Source organism: Schistocerca serialis, chromosome 3 (genome assembly GCF_023864345.2).
Source record: "Schistocerca serialis cubense isolate TAMUIC-IGC-003099 chromosome 3, iqSchSeri2.2, whole genome shotgun sequence".
Taxonomy (NCBI): Eukaryota; Metazoa; Arthropoda; class Insecta; order Orthoptera; family Acrididae; genus Schistocerca; species Schistocerca serialis.
In genome coordinates, this window is record NC_064640.1 from 1,045,141,950 (window position 1) to 1,045,161,937 (window position 19,988).

Sequence of the window (19,988 nt, forward strand, 5' to 3'; positions counted from 1 at the left end):
GTGTCAGTTCTCTTGTACTTCAGTCGGCATTGTTCCTTTTGTATTAAATTCGGATGCAATTTCTGTGTTTCATCGTCAATAAGAAGGTCCAAGGGATACAGTAAACCTGAAGTGAGGCATCGGAATCCCAAACTGGACTCACAGGGGAGAAACAAATCATATAAAGTTAGAGTGTCAGTCCTCTTGTACTTAAGTCGGCATTGTGCCTTTTGTATTAAATTTGGATGCAATTTCTGTGTTTCATCGTCAATAAGAAGGTCCAAGGGATACAGTAAACCTGAAGTGAAGCTTCGGGATCTGAAACTGGACTCACAGGAGAGGTACAAACCATCGAACATTACGGTGTCAGTCCTCTTGTACTTAAGTCGGCATTGTGCCTTTTGTATTACATTCGGATGCATTTTCTGTGTTTCATCGTCAATAAGAAGGTCCAAGGGATACAGTAAACCTGAAGTGAACCATCGGAATCTAAAACTGGACTCACAGGAGAGGTTCAAATCATCGAAAGTTAGAGTGTCAGTCCTCTTTAATTTAAGTCGGCATTGTGCCTTTTGCATTAAATTCGGATTCAATTTCTGTGTTTCATGGTCAATAAGAAGGTCCAAGGGATACAGTAAACCTGAAGCGAAGCATCGGAATCTAAAACTGGACTGACAGGAGAGGTTCAAATCATAGAGAGTTAGAGTGTCAGTCCACTTGTACGTAAGTCAGAATTGTGCCTTTTGTATTAAATTCGGATGCAATTGCTGTGGTTCATCATCTATTAGTAGGTCCAAGGGATACAGTAAACTTGAAGTGAAGCATCGGAATCTAAAACTGGACTCACAGGAGAAGTTCAAATCATCGAAAGTTAGAGTGTGAGTCCTCTTGTACTTAAGTCGGCATTGTGCCTTTTGTAATAAATTCGGAAGCAATTTCTGTGTTTCATCGTCAAAAAGAAGGTCCAAGCTATACAGTAAACCTGAAGTGAAGCATCGGAATCTAAAAATGGACTTACAGGAGAGGTTCAAATCATAGAAAGTTAGAGTGTCAGTCCACTTGTACTTAAGTGGGAATTGTGCCTTTTGTATTAAATTTGGATGCAATTTCTGTGTTTCATCGTCAATTAGAAGGTCCAAGGGATACAGTAAACCTGAAGTGAAGCTTCGGAATCTGACACTGGACTCACAGGAGAGGTTCAAATCATCGAACATTACGGTGTCAGTCCTCTTGTACTTAAGTCGAAATTGTGCCTTTTGTATTAAATTCGGATGCATTTTCTGTGTTTCATCGTCAATAAGAAGGTCCAAGAGATACAGTAAACCTGAAGTGAAGCATCGGAATCTAAAACTGGACTCACAGGAGAGGTTCAAATCATCGAAAGTTAGAGTGTCAGTTCTCTTGTACTTAAGTCGAAATTGTGCCTTTTGCATTAAATTCGGATGCAATTTCTGTGTTTCATCGTTAATAAGAAGGTCCAAGGGATACAGTAAACCTGAAGCGAAGCATCAGAATCTAAAACTGGACTCACAGGAGAGGTTCAAATCATAGAGAGTTTGAGTGTCAGTTCACTTGTACGTAAGTCAGAATTGTGCTTTTGTATTAAATTCGGATGCAATTGCTGTGGTTCATCATCAATAAGTAGGTCCAAGAGATACAGTAAACCTGAAGTGATGCATCGGAATCTAAAACTGGACTCACAGGAGAAGTTCAAATCATCGAAAGTTAGAGTGTCAGTCTTCTTGTACTTAAGTCGGCATTGGGCCTGTTGTATTAAATTCGGATGCAATTTCTGTGTTTCATCGTCAATAAGAAGGTCCAAGGGATACAGTAAACCTGAAGTGAAGCATCGGAATCTAAAACTGGACTCACAGGAGAGTTTCAAATCATAGAAAGTTAGAGTGTCAGTCCTCTTGTACTTAAGTCAGCATTGTGCCTTTTGTATTAAATTCGGATGCAATTTCTGTGTTTCATCGACAATTAGAAGGTCCTAGGGATACAGTAAACATGAAGTGAAGCATCGGAATCTAAAACTGGACTCACAGGAGAGGTTCAAATCATAGAAAGTTAGAGTGTCCGTCCGCTTGTACTTAAGTCGGCATTGTGCCTTTTGTATTAAATTCGGATGCAATTTCTGTGTTTCATCGTCAGTAAGAAGGTCCAAGGGATACAGTAAACCTGAAGTGAAGCATCGGAATCCAAAACTGGACTCACAGGAGAATTTCAAATCATAGAAAGTTAGAGTGTCAGTCCTCTTGTACTTAAGTCGGCATTGTGCCTTTTGCATTAAATTCGGGTGCAATTTCTGTGCTTCATCGTCAATAAGAAGGTCCAAGGTATACAGTAAACCTGAAGCGAAGCATCGGAATCTAAAACTGGACTCACAGGAGAGGTTCAAATCATAGAGAGTTAGAGTGTCAGTCCACTTGTACGTAAGTCAGAATTGTGCCTTTTGTATTAAATTCGGATGCAATTGCTGTGTTTCATCATCAATAAGAAGGTCCAAGGGATACAGTTAACCTGAAGTGAAGCATCGGAATCTAAAACTGGACTCACAGGAAAAGTTCAAATCATCGAAAGTTAGAGTGCTAGTCCTCTTGTACTTAAGTCGGCTTTGTGCCTGTTGTATTCAATTCTGATGCAATTTCTGTGTTTCATCGTCAATAAGAAGGTCCAAGGGGTACAGTAAACCTGAAGTGAAGAATCGGAATGTAAAACTGGACTCACAGGAGAGGTTCAAATAATCGAAATTTAGAGTGTCAGTCCTCTCGTACTTAAGTCGGCATTGTGCCTTTTGTATTGAATTTGGATGCAATTTCTGTGTTTCATCGTCAATAAGAAGGTCCAAGTTATACAGTAAACCTGAAGTGAAGCATCGGAATCTAAAACTGGACTCACAGGAGAGGTTCAAATCATAGAAAGTTAGAGTGTCAGTCCTCTTATACTTAATTCGGCATTGTGCCTTTTGTATTAAATTCGGATGCAATTTCTGTGTTTCATCGTCAATAAGAAGGTCCAAGGGATACAGTAAACCTGAAGTGAAGCATCGGAATCTAAAACTGGACTCACAGGAGAGGTTCAAATCATAGAAAGTTAGAGTGTCAGTTCTCTTGTACTTAAGTCGGTATTGTGCCTTTTGTATTAAATTCGGATGCAATTTCTGTGTTTCATCGTCAATAACAAGGTCCAAGGTATACAGTAAACCTGAAGTGAAGCATCGGAATCTCAAACTGGACTCACAGGGGAGAAACAAATCATATAAAGTTTGAGTGTCAGTCCTCTTGTACTTATGTCGGCATTGTGCCTTTTGTATTAAATTCGGATGCAATTTCTGTGTTTCATCGTCAATAAGTATGTCCAAGGGTTACAGTAAACCTGAAGTGAAGCATCGGAATCTAAAACTGGTCTCACAGGAGAGGATCAAATCATAGAAAGTTAGAGTCTCATTCCTCTTGTACTTAAGTCGGCATTGTGCCTTTCGTATTAAATTCGGATGCAATTTCTGTGTTTCATCGTCAATAAGAAGGTCCAAGGGATACAGTAAACCTGAAGTGAAGCATCGGAATCTAAAACTGGAATCACAGAAGAGGTTCAAATCATAGAAAGTTAGAGTGTCAGTCCACTTGTACTTAAGTGGGCATTGTGCCTTTTGTATTAAATTTGGATGCAATTTCTGTGTTTCATCGTCAATAAGAAGGTCCAAGGGATACAGTAAACCTGAAGTGAAGCTTCGGAATCTGATACTGGACTCACAGGAGAGGTTCAAATCATCCAACATTACGGTGTCAGTCCTCTTGTACTTAAGTCGGCATTGTGCCTTTTGTATTAAATTCGGATGCATTTTCTGTGTTTCATCGTCAATAAGAAGGTCCAAGGGATACAGTAAACCTGAAGTGAAGCATCGGAATCTAAAACTGGACACACAGGAGAGGTTCAAATCATCGAAAGTTAGAGTGTCAGTCCTCTTTAATTTAAGTCGGCATTGTGCCTTTTGCATTAAATTCGGATGCAATTTCTGTGTTTCATGGTCAATAAGAAGGTCCAAGTTATACAGTAAACCTGAAGCGAAGCATCGGAATCTAAAACTGGACTGACAGGAGAGGTTCAAATCATAGAGAGTTAGAGTGTCAGTCCACTTGTACGTAAGTCAGAATTGTGCCTTTTGTATTAAATTCGGATGCAATTGCTGTGGTTCATCATCAATAAGTAGGTCCAAGGGATACAGTAAACTTGAAGTGAAGCATCGGAATCTAAAACTGGACTCACAGGAGAAGTTCAAATCATCGAAAGTTAGAGTGTCAGTCCTCTTGTACTTAAGTCGGCATTGTGCCTTTTGTAATAAATTCGGATGCAATTTCTGTGTTTCATCGTCAATAAGAAGGTCCAAGCAATACAGTAAACCTGAAGTGAAGCATCGGAATCTAAAAATGGACTTACAGGAGAGGTTCAAATCATAGAAAGTTAGAGTGTCAGTCCACTTGTACTTAAGTGGGCATTGTGCCATTTGTATTAAATTTGGATGCAATTTCTGTGTTTCATCGTCAATGAGAAGGTCCAAGGGATACAGTAAACCTGAAGTGAAGCTTCGGAATCTGAAACTGGACTCACAGGAGAGGTTCAAATCATCGAACATTACGGTGTCAGTCCTCTTGTACTTAAGTCGGCATTGTGCCTTTTGTATTAAATTCGGATGCATTTTCTGTGTTTCATCGTCAATAAGAAGGTCCAAGGGATACAGTAAACCTGAAGTGAAGCACCGGAATCTAAAACTGGACTCACAGGAGAGGTTCAAATCATCGAAAATTAGAGTGTCAGTTCTCTTGTACTTAAGTCGGCATTGTGCCTTTTGCATTAAATTCGGATGCAATTTCTGTGTTTCATCGTCAATAAGAAGGTCCAAGGGATACAGTAAACCTGAAGCGAAGCATCAGATGCTAAAACTGGACTCACAGGAGAGGTTCAAATCATAGAGAGTTAGAGTGTCTGTTCACTTGTACGTAAGTCAGAATTGTGCTTTTGTATTAAATTCAGATGCAATTGCTGGGGTTCATCATCAATAGGTAGGTCCAAGAGATACAGTAAACCTGAAGTGATGCATCGGAATCTAAAACTGGACTCACAGGAGAAGTTCAAATCATCGAAAGTTAGAGTGTCAGTCTTCTTGTACTTAAGTCGGCATTGGGCATGTTGTATTAAATTCGGACGCAATTTCTGTGTTTCATCGTCAATAAGAAGGTCCAAGGGATACAGTAAACCTGAAGTGAAGCATCGGAATCTCAAACTGGACTCACAGGGGAGGTTCAAATCATATAAAGTTAGAGTGTCAGTCCTCTTGTACTTAAGTCAGCATTGTGCCTTTTGTTTTAAATTCGGATGCAATTTCTGTGTTTCATCGTCAATAAGAAGTTCCAAGGTTACAGTAAACCTGAAGTCAAGCATCGAAATCTAAAACTGCACTCACAGGAGAGGTTCAAATCGTAGAAAGTTAGAGTGTCAGTCCTCTTGTACTTAAGTCGGCAATGTGCCTTTTGTATTAAATTCGGATGCAATTTCTGTCTTTCATCGTCAATAAGAAGGTCCAAGGGATATAGTAAACCTGAAGTGAAGCATCGGAATCTAAAACTGGACTCACAGGAGAGGTTCAAATCATAGAAAGTTAGAGTGTCAGTTCTCTTGTACTTCAGTCGGCATTGTTCCTTTTGTATTAAATTCGGATGCAATTTCTGTGTTTCATCGTCAATAAGAAGGTCCAAGGGATACAGTAAACCTGAAGTGAGGCATCGGAATCTCAAACTGGACTCACAGGGGAGAAACAAATCATATAAAGTTAGAGTGTCAGTCCTCTCGTACTTAAGTCGGCATTGTGCCTTTTGTATTAAATTTGGATGCAATTTCTGTGTTTCATCGTCAATAAGAAGGTCCAAGGGATACAGTAAACCTGAAGTGAAGCTTCGGAATCTGAAACTGGACCCACAGGAGAGGTTCAAACCATCGAACATTACGGTGTCAGTCCTCTTGTACTTAAGTCGGCATTGTGCCTTTTGTATTAAATTCGGATGCATTTTCTGTGTTTCATCGTCAATAAGAAGGTCCAAGGGATACAGTAAACCTGAAGTGAGGCATCGGAATCTAAAACTGGACTCACAGGAGAGGTTCAAATCATCGAAAGTTAGAGTGTCAGTCCTCTTTAATTTAAGTCGGCATTGTGCCTTTTGCATTAAATTCGGATTCAATTTCTGTGTTTCATGGTCAATAAGAAGGTCCAAGGGATACAGTAAACCTGAAGCGAAGCATCGGAATCTAAAACTGGACTGACAGGAGAGGTTCAAATCATAGAGAGTTAGAGTGTCAGTCCTCTTGTACGTAAGTCAGAATAGTGCCTTTTGTATTAAATTCGGATGCAATTGCTGTGGTTCATCATCAATTAGTAGGTCCAAGGGATACAGTAAACTTGAAGTGAAGCATCGGAATCTAAAACTGGACTCACAGGAGAAGTTCAAATCATCGAAAGTTAGAGTGTGAGTCCTCTTGTACTTAAGTCGGCATTGTGCCTTTTGTAATAAATTCGGAAGCAATTTCTGTGTTTCATCGTCAATAAGAAGGTCCAAGCGATACAGTAAACCTGAAGTGAAGCAACGGAATCTAAAAATGGACTTACAGGAGAGGTTCAAATCATAGAAAGTGAGAGTGTCAGTCCACTTGTACTTAAGTGGGCATTGTGCCTTTTGTATTAAATTTGGATGCAATTTCTGTGTTTCATCGTCAATAAGAAGGTCCAAGGGATACAGTAAACCTGAAGTGAAGCTTCGGAATCTGAAACTGGACTCACAGGAGAGGTTCAAATCATCGAACATTACGGTGTCAGTCCTCTTGTACTTAAGTCGAAATTGTGCCTTTTGTATTAAATTCAGATTCATTTTCTGTGTTTCATCGTCAATAAGAAGGTCCAAGAGATACAGTAAACCTGAAGGGAAGCATCGGAATCTAAAACTGGACTCACAGGAGAGGTTCAAATCATCGAAAGTTAGAGTGTCAGTTCTCTTGTACTTAAGTCGGCATTGTGCCTTTTGCATTAAATTCGGATGCAATTTCTGTGTTTCATCGTTAATAAGAAGGTCCAAGGGATACAGTAAACCTGAAGCGAAGCATCAGAACCTAAAACTGGACTCACAGGAGAGGTTCAAATCATAGAGAGTTAGAGTGTCAGTTCACTTGTACGTAAGTCAGAATTGTGCTTTTGTATTAAATTCGGATGCAATTGCTGTGGTTCATCATCAATAAGTAGGTCCAAGAGATACAGTAAACCTGAAGTGATGCATCGGAATTAAAAACTGGACTCACAGGAGAAGTTCAAATCATCGAAAGTTAGAGTGTCAGTCTTCTTGTACTTAAGTCGGCATTGGGCCTGTTGTATTAAATTCGGATGCAATTTCTGTGTTTCATCGTCAATAAGAAGGTCCAAGGGATACAGTAAATCTGAAGTGAAGCATGGGAATCTAAAACTGGACTCACAGGAGAGTTTCAAATCATAGAAAGTTAGAGTGTCAGTCCTCTTGTACTTAAGTCAGCATTGTGCCTTTTGTATTAAATTCGGATGCAATTTCTGTGTTTCATCACCAATTAGAAGGTCCTAGGGATACAGTAAACATGAAGTGAAGCATCGGAATCTAAAACTGGACTCACAGGAGAGGTTCAAATCATAGAAAGTTAGAGTGTCAGTCCGCTTGTACTTAAGTCGGCATTGTGCCTTTTGTATTAAATTCGGATGCAATTTCTGTGTTTCATCGTCAGTAAGAAGGTCCAAGGGATACAGTAAACCTGAAGTGAAGCATCGGAATCCAAAACTGGACTCACAGGAGAGGTTCAAATCATAGAAAGTTAGAGTGTCAGTTCTCTTGTACTTAAGTGGGCATTGTGCCTTTTGTATTAAATTTGGATGCAATTTCTGTGTTTCATCGTCAATAAGAAGGTCCAAGGGATACAGTAAACCTGAAGTGAAGCTTCGGAATCTGAAACTGGACTCACAGGAGAGGTTCAAATCATCGAACATTACGGTGTCAGTCCTCTTGTACTTAAGTCGAAATTGTGCCTTTTGTATTAAATTCAGATTCATTTTCTGTGTTTCATCGTCAATAAGAAGGTCCAAGAGATACAGTAAACCTGAAGGGAAGCATCGGAATCTAAAACTGGACTCACAGGAGAGGTTCAAATCATCGAAAGTTAGAGTGTCAGTTCTCTTGTACTTAAGTCGGCATTGTGCCTTTTGCATTAAATTCGGATGCAATTTCTGTGTTTCATCGTTAATAAGAAGGTCCAAGGGATACAGTAAACCTGAAGCGAAGCATCAGAATCTAAAACTGGACTCACAGGAGAGGTTCAAATCATAGAGAGTTAGAGTGTCAGTTCACTTGTACGAAAGTCAGAATTGTGCTTTTGTATTAAATTCGGATGCAATTGCTGTGGTTCATCATCAATAAGTAGGTCCAAGAGATACAGTAAACCTGAAGTGATGCATCGGAATTAAAAACTGGACTCACAGGAGAAGTTCAAATCATCGAAAGTTAGAGTGTCAGTCTTCTTGTACTTAAGTCGGCATTGGGCCTGTTGTATTAAATTCGGATGCAATTTCTGTGTTTCATCGTCAATAAGAAGGTCCAAGGGATACAGTAAACCTGATGTGAAGCATCGGAATCTAAAACTGGACTCACAGGAGAGTTTCAAATCATAGAAAGTTAGAGTGTCAGTCCTCTTGTACTTAAATCAGCACTGTGCCTTTTGTATTAAATTCGGATGCAATGTCTGTGTTTCATCGACAATTAGAAGGTCCAAGGGATACAGTAAACATGAAGTGAAGCATCGGAATCTAAAACTGGACTCACAGGAGAGGTTCAAATCATAGAAAGTTAGAGTGTCAGTCCGCTTGTACTTAAGTCGGCATTGTGCCTTTTGTATTAAATTCGGATGCAATTTCTGTGTTTCATCGTCAATAAGAAGGTCCAAGGGATACAGTAAACCTGAAGTGAAGCATCGGAATCCAAAACTGGACTCACAGTAGAGGTTCTAATCATAGAGAGTTAGAGTGTCGGTCCTCTTGTACTTAAGTCGTTATTGTGCCTTTTGTATTAAATTCGGATGCAATTTCTGTGTTTCATCGTCAATAAGAAGGTCCAAGGGATACAGTAAACCTGAAGTGAAGCATCGGAATCTCAAACTGGACTCACAGGGGAGGTTCAAATCATATAAAGTTAGAGTGTCAGTCCTCTTGTACTTAAGTCAGCATTGTGCCTTTTGTTTTAAATTCGGATGCAATTTCTGTGTTTCATCGTCAATAAGAAGTTCCAAGGTTACAGTAAACCTGAAGTCAAGCATCGAAATCTAAAACTGCACTCACAGGAGAGGTTCAAATCGTAGAAAGTTAGAGTGTCAGTCCTCTTGTACTTAAGTCGGCAATGTGCCTTTTGTATTAAATTCGGATGCAATTTCTGTGTTTCATCGTCAATAAGAAGGTCCAAGGGATATAGTAAACCTGAAGTGAAGCATCGGAATCTAAAACTGGACTCACAGGAGAGGTTCAAATCATAGAAAGTTAGAGTGTCAGTTCTCTTGTACTTCAGTCGGCATTGTTCCTTTTGTATTACATTCGGATGCAATTTCTGTGTTTCATCGTCAATAAGAAGGTCCAAGGGATACAGTAAACCTGAAGTGAGGCATCGGAATCTCAAACTGGACTCACAGGGGAGAAACAAATCATATAAAGTTAGAGTGTCAGTCCTCTCGTACTTAAGTCGGCATTGTGCCTTTTGTATTAAATTTGGATGCAATTTCTGTGTTTCATCGTCAATAAGAAGGTCCAAGGGATACAGTAAACCTGAAGTGAAGCTTCGGAATCTGAAACTGGACCCACAGGAGAGGTTCAAACCATCGAACATTACGGTGTCAGTCCTCTTGTACTTAAGTCGGCATTGTGCCTTTTGTATTAAATTCGGATGCATTTTCTGTGTTTCATCGTCAATAAGAAGGTCCAAGGGATACAGTAAACCTGAAGTGAGGCATCGGAATCTAAAACTGGACTCACAGGAGAGGTTCAAATCATCGAAAGTTAGAGTGTCAGTCCTCTTTAATTTAAGTCGGCATTGTGCCTTTTGCATTAAATTCGGATTCAATTTCTGTGTTTCATGGTCAATAAGAAGGTCCAAGGGATACAGTAAACCTGAAGCGAAGCATCGGAATCTAAAACTGGACTGACAGGAGAGGTTCAAATCATAGAGAGTTAGAGTGTCAGTCCTCTTGTACGTAAGTCAGAATAGTGCCTTTTGTATTAAATTCGGATGCAATTGCTGTGGTTCATCATCAATTAGTAGGTCCAAGGGATACAGTAAACTTGAAGTGAAGCATCGGAATCTAAAACTGGACTCACAGGAGAAGTTCAAATCATCGAAAGTTAGAGTGTGAGTCCTCTTGTACTTAAGTCGGCATTGTGCCTTTTGTAATAAATTCGGAAGCAATTTCTGTGTTTCATCGTCAATAAGAAGGTCCAAGCGATACAGTAAACCTGAAGTGAAGCATCGGAATCTAAAAATGGACTTACAGGAGAGGTTCAAATCATAGAAAGTGAGAGTGTCAGTCCACTTGTACTTAAGTGGGCATTGTGCCTTTTGTATTAAATTTGGATGCAATTTCTGTGTTTCATCGTCAATAAGAAGGTCCAAGGGATACAGTAAACCTGAAGTGAAGCTTCGGAATCTGAAACTGGACTCACAGGAGAGGTTCAAATCATCGAACATTACGGTGTCAGTCCTCTTGTACTTAAGTCGAAATTGTGCCTTTTGTATTAAATTCAGATTCATTTTCTGTGTTTCATCGTCAATAAGAAGGTCCAAGAGATACAGTAAACCTGAAGGGAAGCATCAGAATCTAAAACTGGACTCACAGGAGAGGTTCAAATCATCGAAAGTTAGAGTGTCAGTTCTCTTGTACTTAAGTCGGCATTGTGCCTTTTGCATTAAATTCGGATGCAATTTCTGTGTTTCATCGTTAATAAGAAGGTCCAAGGGATACAGTAAACCTGAAGCGAAGCATCAGAATCTAAAACTGGACTCACAGGAGAGGTTCAAATCATAGAGAGTTAGAGTGTCAGTTCACTTGTACGTAAGTCAGAATTGTGCTTTTGTATTAAATTCGGATGCAATTGCTGTGGTTCATCATCAATAAGTAGGTCCAAGAGATACAGTAAACCTGAAGTGATGCATCGGAATTAAAAACTGGACTCACAGGAGAAGTTCAAATCATCGAAAGTTAGAGTGTCAGTCTTCTTGTACTTAAGTCGGCATTGGGCCTGTTGTATTAAATTCGGATGCAATTTCTGTGTTTCATCGTCAATAAGAAGGTCCAAGGGATACAGTAAATCTGAAGTGAAGCATGGGAATCTAAAACTGGACTCACAGGAGAGTTTCAAATCATAGAAAATTAGAGTGTCAGTCCTCTTGTACTTAAGTCAGCATTGTGCCTTTTGTATTAAATTCGGATGCAATTTCTGTGTTTCATCACCAATTAGAAGGTCCTAGGGATACAGTAAACATGAAGTGAAGCATCGGAATCTAAAACTGGACTCACAGGAGAGGTTCAAATCATAGAAAGTTAGAGTGTCAGTCCGCTTGTACTTAAGTCGGCATTGTGCCTTTTGTATTAAATTCGGATGCAATTTCTGTGTTTCATCGTCAGTAAGAAGGTCCAAGGGATACAGTAAACCTGAAGTGAAGCATCGGAATCCAAAACTGGACTCACAGTAGAGGTTCTAATCATAGAGAGTTAGAGTGTCAGTCCTCTTGTACTTAAGTCGTTATTGTGCCTTTTGTATTAAATTCGGATGCAATTTCTGTGTTTCATCGTCAATAAGAAGGTCCAAGGGAAACAGTAAACCTGAAGTGAAGCATCGGAATCTCAAACTGGACTCACAGGGGAGGTTCAAATCATATAAAGTTAGAGTGTCAGTCCTCTTGTACTTAAGTCAGCATTGTGCCTTTTGTTTTTAAATTCGGATGCAATTTCTGTGTTTCATCGTCAATAAGAAGGTCCAAGGGTTACAGTAAACGTGAAGTCAAGCATCGAAATCTAAAACTGCACTCACAGGAGAGGTTCATATCGTAGAAAGTTAGAGTGTCAGTCCTGTTGTACTTAAGTCGGCATTGTGCCTTTTGTATTAAATTCGGATGCAATTTCTGTGTTTCATCGTCAATAAGAAGGTCCAAGGGATATAGTAAACCTGAAGTGAAGCATCGGAATCTAAAACTGGACTCACAGGAGAGGTTCAAATCATAGAAAGTTAGAGTGTCAGTTCTTTTGTACTTAAGTCGGCATTGTGCCTTTTGTATTAAATTCGGATGCAATTTCTGTGTTTCATCGTCAATAAGAAGGTCCAAGGGATACAGTAAACCTGAAGTGAAGCATCGGAATCTCAAACTGGACCCACAGGGGAGAAACAAATCATATAAAGTTAGAGTGTCAGTCCTCTTGTACTTAAGTCGGCATTGTGCCTTTTGTATTAAATTCGGATGCAATTTCTGTGTTTCATCGTCAATAAGAAGGTCCAAGGGTGTACAGTAAACCTGAAGTGAAGCATCGGAATCTGAAACTGACTCACTGGAGAATTTCAAATCATAGAAAGTTAGAGTGCTAGTCCTCTTGTACTTAAGTCGGTATTGTGCCTGTTGTATTCAATTCGGATGCAATTTCTGTGTTTCATCGTCAATAAGAAGGTCCAAGGGATACAGTAAACCTGAAGTGAAGCATCGGAATCTAAAACTGGACTCACAGGAGAGGTTCAAATAATCGAAATTTAGAGTGTCAGTCCTCTCGTACTTAAGTCGGCATTGTGCCTTTTGTATTGAATTTGGATGCAATTTCTGAGTTTCATCGTCAATAAGAAACTCCAAGGGATACAGTAAGCCTGAAGTGAAGCATCGAAATCTAAAACTGGACTCACAGGAGTGTTTCAAATCATAGAAAGTTAGAGTGTCAGTCCTCTTGTACTTAAGTCGTTATTGTGCCTTTAGTATTAAATTCTGATGCAATTTCTGTGTTTCATCGTCAATAAGAAGGTCCCAGGGATACAGTAAACCTGAAGTGAAGCATCGGAATCTCAAACTGGACTCACAGGGGGGGTTCAAATCAAATAAAATTAGAGTGTCAGTCCTCTTGTACTTAAGTCAGCATTGTGCCTTTTGTTTTAAATTCGGATGCAATTTCTTTGTTTCATCGTCAATAAGAAGGTCCATGGGTTACAGTAAACCTGAAGTCAAGCATCGAAATCTAAAACTACACTCACAGGAGAGGTTCAAATCGTAGAAAGTTAGAGTGTCAGTCCTCTTGTACTTAAGTCGGCAATGTGACTTTTGTATTAAATTCGGATGCAATTTCTGTGTTTCACCGTCAATAAGAAGGTCCAAGAGTTACAGTAAACCTGAAGTGAAGCATCGGAATCTAAAACTGGACTCACAGGAGAGTTTCAAATCATAGAAAGTTAGAGTGTCAGTCCTCTTGTACTTAAGTCGGCATTGTGCCTTTTGCATTAAATTCGGGTGCAATTTCTGAGCTTCATCATCAATAAGAAGGTCCAAGGGATACAGTAAACCTGAAGCGAAGCATCGGAATCTAAAACTGGACTCACAGGAGAGGTTCAAATCATAGAGAGTTAGAGTGTCAGTCCACTTGTACGTAAGTCAGAATTGTGCCTTTTGTATAAAATTCGGATGCAATTGCTGTGTTTCATCATCAATAGGAAGGTCCAAGGGATACAGTTAACCTGAAGTGAAGCATCGGAATCTAAAACTGGACTCACAGGAAAAGTTCAAATCATCGAAAGTTAGAGTGCTAGTCCTCTTGTACTTTAGACGGCTTTGTGCCTGTTGTATTCAATTCGGATGCAATTTCTGTGTTTCATCGTCAATAAGAAGGTCCAAGGGGTACAGTAAACCTGAAGTGAAGCATCTGAATCTAAAACTGGACTCACAGGAGAGGTTCAAATAATCGAAATTTAGAGTGTCAGTCCTCTCGTACTTAAGTCGGCATTGTGCCTTTTGAATTGAATTTGGATGCAATTTCTGTGTTTCATCGTCAATAAGAAGGTCCAAGGGATACAGTTAACCTGAAGAGAAGCATCGGAATCTAAAACTGGACTCACAGGAGAGGCTCAAATCATAGAAAGTTAGAGTGTCAGTCCTCTTGTACTTAAGTCGGCATTGTGCCTTTTGTAATAAATTCGGATGCAATTTCTGTGTTTCATCGTCAATAAGAAGGTCCAAGGTATACAGTAAACCTGAAGTGAAGAATCGGAATCTAAAACTGGACTCACAGGAGAGGTTCAAATCATAGAAAGTTAGAGTGTCAGTTCTCTTGTACTTAAGTCGGCATTGTGCCTTTTGTATTAAATTCGGATGCAATATCTGTGTTTCATCGTCAATAAGAAGGTCCAAGAGATACAGTAAACCTGAAGTGAAGCATCGGAATCTCAAACTGGACTCACAGGGGAGGTACAAATCATATAAAATTAGAGTGTCAGTCCTCTTGTACTTAAGTCGGCATTGTGCCTTTTGTATTAAATTCGGTTGCAATTTCTGTGTTTCATCGTCAATAACATGGTCCTAGGGATACAGTAAACCTGAAGTGAAACATCGGAATGTAAAACTGGACTCACAGGAGAGGTTCAAATCATAGCAACTTAGAGTGTCAGTCCTCTTGTACTTAAGTCGTCATTGTGCATTTTGTATTAAATTCGGATGCAATTTCTGTGTTTCATCGTCAGTAAGAAGGTCCAAGGGATACAGTTAACCTGAAGTGAAGCATCGGAATCTAAAACTGGTATCACAGGAGAGGTTCAAATCATATGAAGTTAGAGTGTCAGTCCTCTTGTACTTAAGTCGTCATTGTGCCTTTTGCACTAAATTCGGATGAAATTTCTGTGTTTCATCGTCAATAAGAAGGTCCAAGGGATACAGTAAACCTGAAGTGTAGCATCGGAATCAGAAACTGGACTCACAGGAGAGGTTCAAATCATAGAAAATTAGGGTGTCAGTCCTCTTGTACTTAAGTCGGCATTCTGCCTTTTGTATTAAATTCGGATGCAATTTCTGTGTTTCATCGTCAATAACAAGATCCAAGGGATACAGTAAACCTGAAGTGAAGCATCGGAATCTAAAACTGGCCTCACAGGAGTGGTTCTAATCATAGAAAGTGAGAGTGTCAGTCCTCTTGTATTTAAGTCGGCAATGTGCCTTTAGTATTAAATTCGTATGTAATTTCTGTGTTTCATCGTCAATAAGAAGGTCCAAGAGATACAGTAAACTTAAAGTGAAGCATCGGAATATGAACTGGACTCACAAGAGAGGCCCTAATCATAGAAAGCTAGAGTGTAAGTCCTCTTGTACTTAAGTCGGCATTGTGCATTTTGTATTAAATTCGGATGCAATTTCTGTGTTTCATCGTCAATAACAAGATCCAAGGGATACAGTAAACCTGAAGTGAAGCATCGGAATCTAAAACTGGCCTCACAGGAGTGGTTCTAATCATAGAAAGTGAGAGTGTCAGTCCTCTTGTATTTAAGTCGGCAATGTGCCTTTAGTATTAAATTCGTATGCAATTTCTGTGTTTCATCGTCAATAAGAAGGTCCAAGAGATACAGTAAACTTAAAGTGAAGCATCGGAATATGAACTGGACTCACAAGAGAGGCTCTAATCATAGAAAGCTAGAGTGTAAGTCCTCTTGTACTTAAGTCGGCATTGTGCATTTTGTATTAAATTCGGATGCAATTTCTGTGTTTCATCGTCAATAAGAAGGTCCAAGGGATACAGTAAACCTGAAGTAAAGCATCGGAATCTAAAACTGGACTCACAGGACAGGTTCAAATCAAAGAAAGTTAGAGTGCCAGTCCTCTTGTACTTAAGTCGGCTTTGTGACTTTTGTCTTATATTCGGATGCAATTTCTGTGTTTGATCGTCAATAAGAAGGCCCAAGGGATACAGTAAACCTGAAGTGAAGCATCGGAATCTAAAACTGGAATAACAGGAGAAGTTCAAATCATAGAAAGTTAGAGTGTCAGTCCTCTTGTACTTAAGCCAGCATTCTGCCTTTTGTATTTAATTCGGATGCAATTTCTGTGTTTCATCGTCAATAAGAAGGCCCAAGGGATACAGTAAACCTGAAGTGAAGCATCGGAATCTAAAACTGGACTCACAGGAGAGGTTCAAACCATAGAAAGTTAGAGTGTCAGTCCTCTTGTACTTAAGTCGGCATTGTGCCTTTTGTATTAAATTCGGATGCAATTTCTGTGTTTCATCGTCAATATGAAGGTCCAAGGGATACAGTAAACCTGAAGTGAAGCATCGGAATCTAAAACTGGACTCACAGAGAGGTTCAAATCATAGAAAGTTAGAGTGTCAGTCATCTTGTACTTAAGCCGTCATTGTGCCTTTTGTATTAAATTCGGATGCAATTTCTGTGTTTCATCGTCCACAAGAAGGTCCAAGGGATACAGTAAACCTGAAGTGAAGCATCGGAATCTAAAACTGGCCTCACAGGAGTGGTTCTAATCATAGAAAGTTAGAGTGTCAGTCCTCTTGTACTTAAGTCGGCAATGTGCCTTTTGTATTAAATTCGTATGCAATTTCTGTGTTTCATCGTCAATAAGAAGGTCCAAGTGATACAGTAAACTTAAAGTGAAGCATCGGAATATAAACTGGACTCACAGGAGAGGCTCAAATCATAGAAAGCTAGAGTGTAAGTCCTCTTGTACTTAAGTTGGCATTGTGACTTTTGTCTTAAATTCGGATGCAATTTCTGTGTTTCATCGTCAATAAGAAGGCCCAAGGGATACATTAAACCTTAAGTGAAGCATCGGAATCTAAATCTGGAATCACAGGAGAAGTTCCAATCTTAGAAAGTTAGAGTGTCAGTCATCTTGTACTTAAGCCGGCATTGTGCCTTTTGTATTAAATTCGGATGCAATTTCTGTGTTTCATCGTCAACAAGAAGGTCCAAGGGATACAGTAAACCTGAAGTGAAGCATCGGAATCAGAAACTGGACTCACAGGAGAGGTTCAAATCATAGAAAATTAGGGTGTCAGTCCTCTTGTACTTAAGTCGGCATTGTGCCTTTTGTATTAAATTCGGATGCAATTTCTGTGTTTCATCGTCAATAAGAAGGTCCAAGGAATACAGTAAACCTGAAGTGAAGCATCGGAATCTAAAACTGGCCTCACAGGAGTGGTTCTAATCATAGAAAGTTAGAGTGTCAGTCCTCTTGTACTTAAGTCGGCAATGTGCCTTTTGTATTAAATTCGTATGCAATTTCTGTGTTTCATCGTCAATAAGAAGGTCCAAGTGATACAGTAAACTTAAAGTGAAGCATCGGAATATAAACTGGACTCACAGGAGAGGCTCAAATCATAGAAAGCTAGAGTGTAAGTCCTCTTGTACTTAAGTCGGCATTGTGCATTTTGTATTAAATTCGGATGAAATTTCTGTGTTTCATCGTCAATAAGAAGGTCCAAGGGATACAGTAAACCTGAAGTAAAGCATCGGAATCTAAAACTGGACTCACAGGACATGTTCAAATCATAGAAAGTTAGAGTGTCAGTCCTCTTGTACTTAAGTTGGCATTGTGACTTTTGTCTTAAATTCGGATGCAATTTCTGTGTTTCATCGTCAATAAGATGGCCCAAGGGATACATTAAACCTGAAGTGAAGCATCGGAATCTAAAACTGGACTGACAGGAGAGGTTCAAATCATAGGAAGTTAGAGTGTCAGTCCTCTTGTACTTAAGTCGGCATTGTGCCTTTTGTATTAAATTCGTATGCAATTTCTGTGTTTCATCGTCAACAAGAAGGTCCAAGGGATACAGTAAACCTGAAGTGAAGCATCGGAATCAGAAACTGGACTCACAGGAGAGGTTCAAATCATAGAAAATTAGGGTGTCAGTCCTCTTGTACTTAAGTCGGCATTGTGCCTTTTGTATTAAATTCGGATGCAATTTCTGTGTTTCATCGTCAATAAGAAGGTCCAAGGGATACAGTAAACCTGAAGTGAAGCATCGGAATCTAAAACTGGCCTCACAGGAGTGGTTCTAATCATAGAAAGTTAGAGTGTCAGTCCTCTTGTACTTAAGTCGGCAATGTGCCTTTTGTATTAAATTCGTATGCAATTTCTGTGTTTCATCGTCAATAAGAAGGTCCAAGTGATACAGTAAACTTAAGGTGAAGCATCGGAATATAAACTGGACTCACAGGAGAGGCTCAAATCATAGAAAGCTAGAGTGTAAGTCCTCTTGTACTTAAGTCGCCATTGTGCCTTTTGTATTAAATTCGTATGCAATTTCTGTGTTTCATCGTCAATAAGAAGGTCCAAGGGATACTGTAAACCTGAAGTGAAGCATCGGAATCTAAAACTGGACTCACAGGAGGGGTTAAAATCAGAGAAAGTAAGAGTGTCAGTCGTCTTGCACTTTAGTCGGCATTGTGCCTATTGTATTAAATTCGGATGCAATTTCTGTGTTTCATCGTCAATAAGTAGGCCCACGGGATACAGTAAACCTGAAGTGAAGCATCGGAATCTAAATATGGAATCACAGGAGAAGTTCCAATCTTAGAAAGTTAGAGTGTCAGTGCTCTTGTACTTAAGCCGGCATTGTGCCTTTTGTATTAAATTCGGATGCAATTTCTGTTTTTCATCGTCAATAAGAAGGTCCAAGGGATACAGTAAACCTGAAGTGAAGCATCGGAATCTAAAACTGGACTCACAGGAGAGGTTCAAATCATAGAAAGTTAGAGTGTCAGTCCTCTTGTACTTAAGTCGGCATTGTGACTTTTGTATTAAATTCGGATGCAAGTTCTGTGTTTCATCGTCAATAAGAAGGTCCAAGGGATACAGTAAACCTGAAGTGAAGCATCGTAATCTAAAACTGGTCTCACAGGAGTGGTTCTAATCATAGAAAGTTAGAGTGTCAGTCCTCTTGTACTTAAGTCGGCAATGTGCCTTTTGTATTAATTTCGTATGCAATTTCTGTGTTTCATCGTCAATAAGAAGGTCCAAGTGATACAGTAAACTTAAAGTGAAGCATCGGAATATAAACTGGACTCACAGGAGAGGCTCAAATCATAGAAAGCTAGAGTGTAAGTCCTCTTGTACTTAAGTCGGCATTGTGCATTTTGTATTAAATTCGGATGCAATTTCTGTGTTTCATCCTCAATAAGAAGGTCCAAGGGATACAGTAAACCTGAAGTAAAGCATCGGAATCTAAAACTGGACTCACAGGACAGGTTGAAATCATAGAAAGTTAGAGTGTCAGTCCTCTTGTACTTAAGTCGGCATTGTGACTTTTGTCTTAAATTCGGATGCAATTTCTGTGTTTGATCGTCAATAAGAAGGCCCAAGGGATACAGTAAACCTGAAGTGAAGCATCGGAATCTAAAACTGGAATAACAGGAGAAGTTCAAATCATAGAAAGTTAGAGTGTCAGTCATCTTGTACTTAAGCCGGCATTGTGCCTTTTGTATTAAATTCGAATGCAATTTCTGTGTTTCATCGCCAACATGAAGGTCCAAGGGATACAGTAAACCTGAAGTGAAGCATCGGAATCAGAAACTGGACTCACAGGAGAGGTTCAAATCAAAGAAAATTAGGGTATCAGTCCTCTTGTACTTAAGTCGGCATTGTGCCTTTTGTATTAAATTTGGATGCAATTTCTGTGTTTCATCGTCAATAAGAAGGTCCAAGGGATACAGTAAACCTGAAGTGAAGCATCGGAATCTAAAACTGGACTCACAGAGAGGTTCAAATCATAGAAAGTTAGAGTGTCAGTCATCTTGTACTTAAGCCGGCATTGTGCTTTTTGTATTAAATTCTGATGCAATTTCTGTGTTTCATCGTCAACAAGAAGGTCCAAGGGATACAGTAAACCTAAAGTGAAGCATCGGAATCAGAAACTGGACTCACAGGAGAGTTTCAAATCATAGAAAA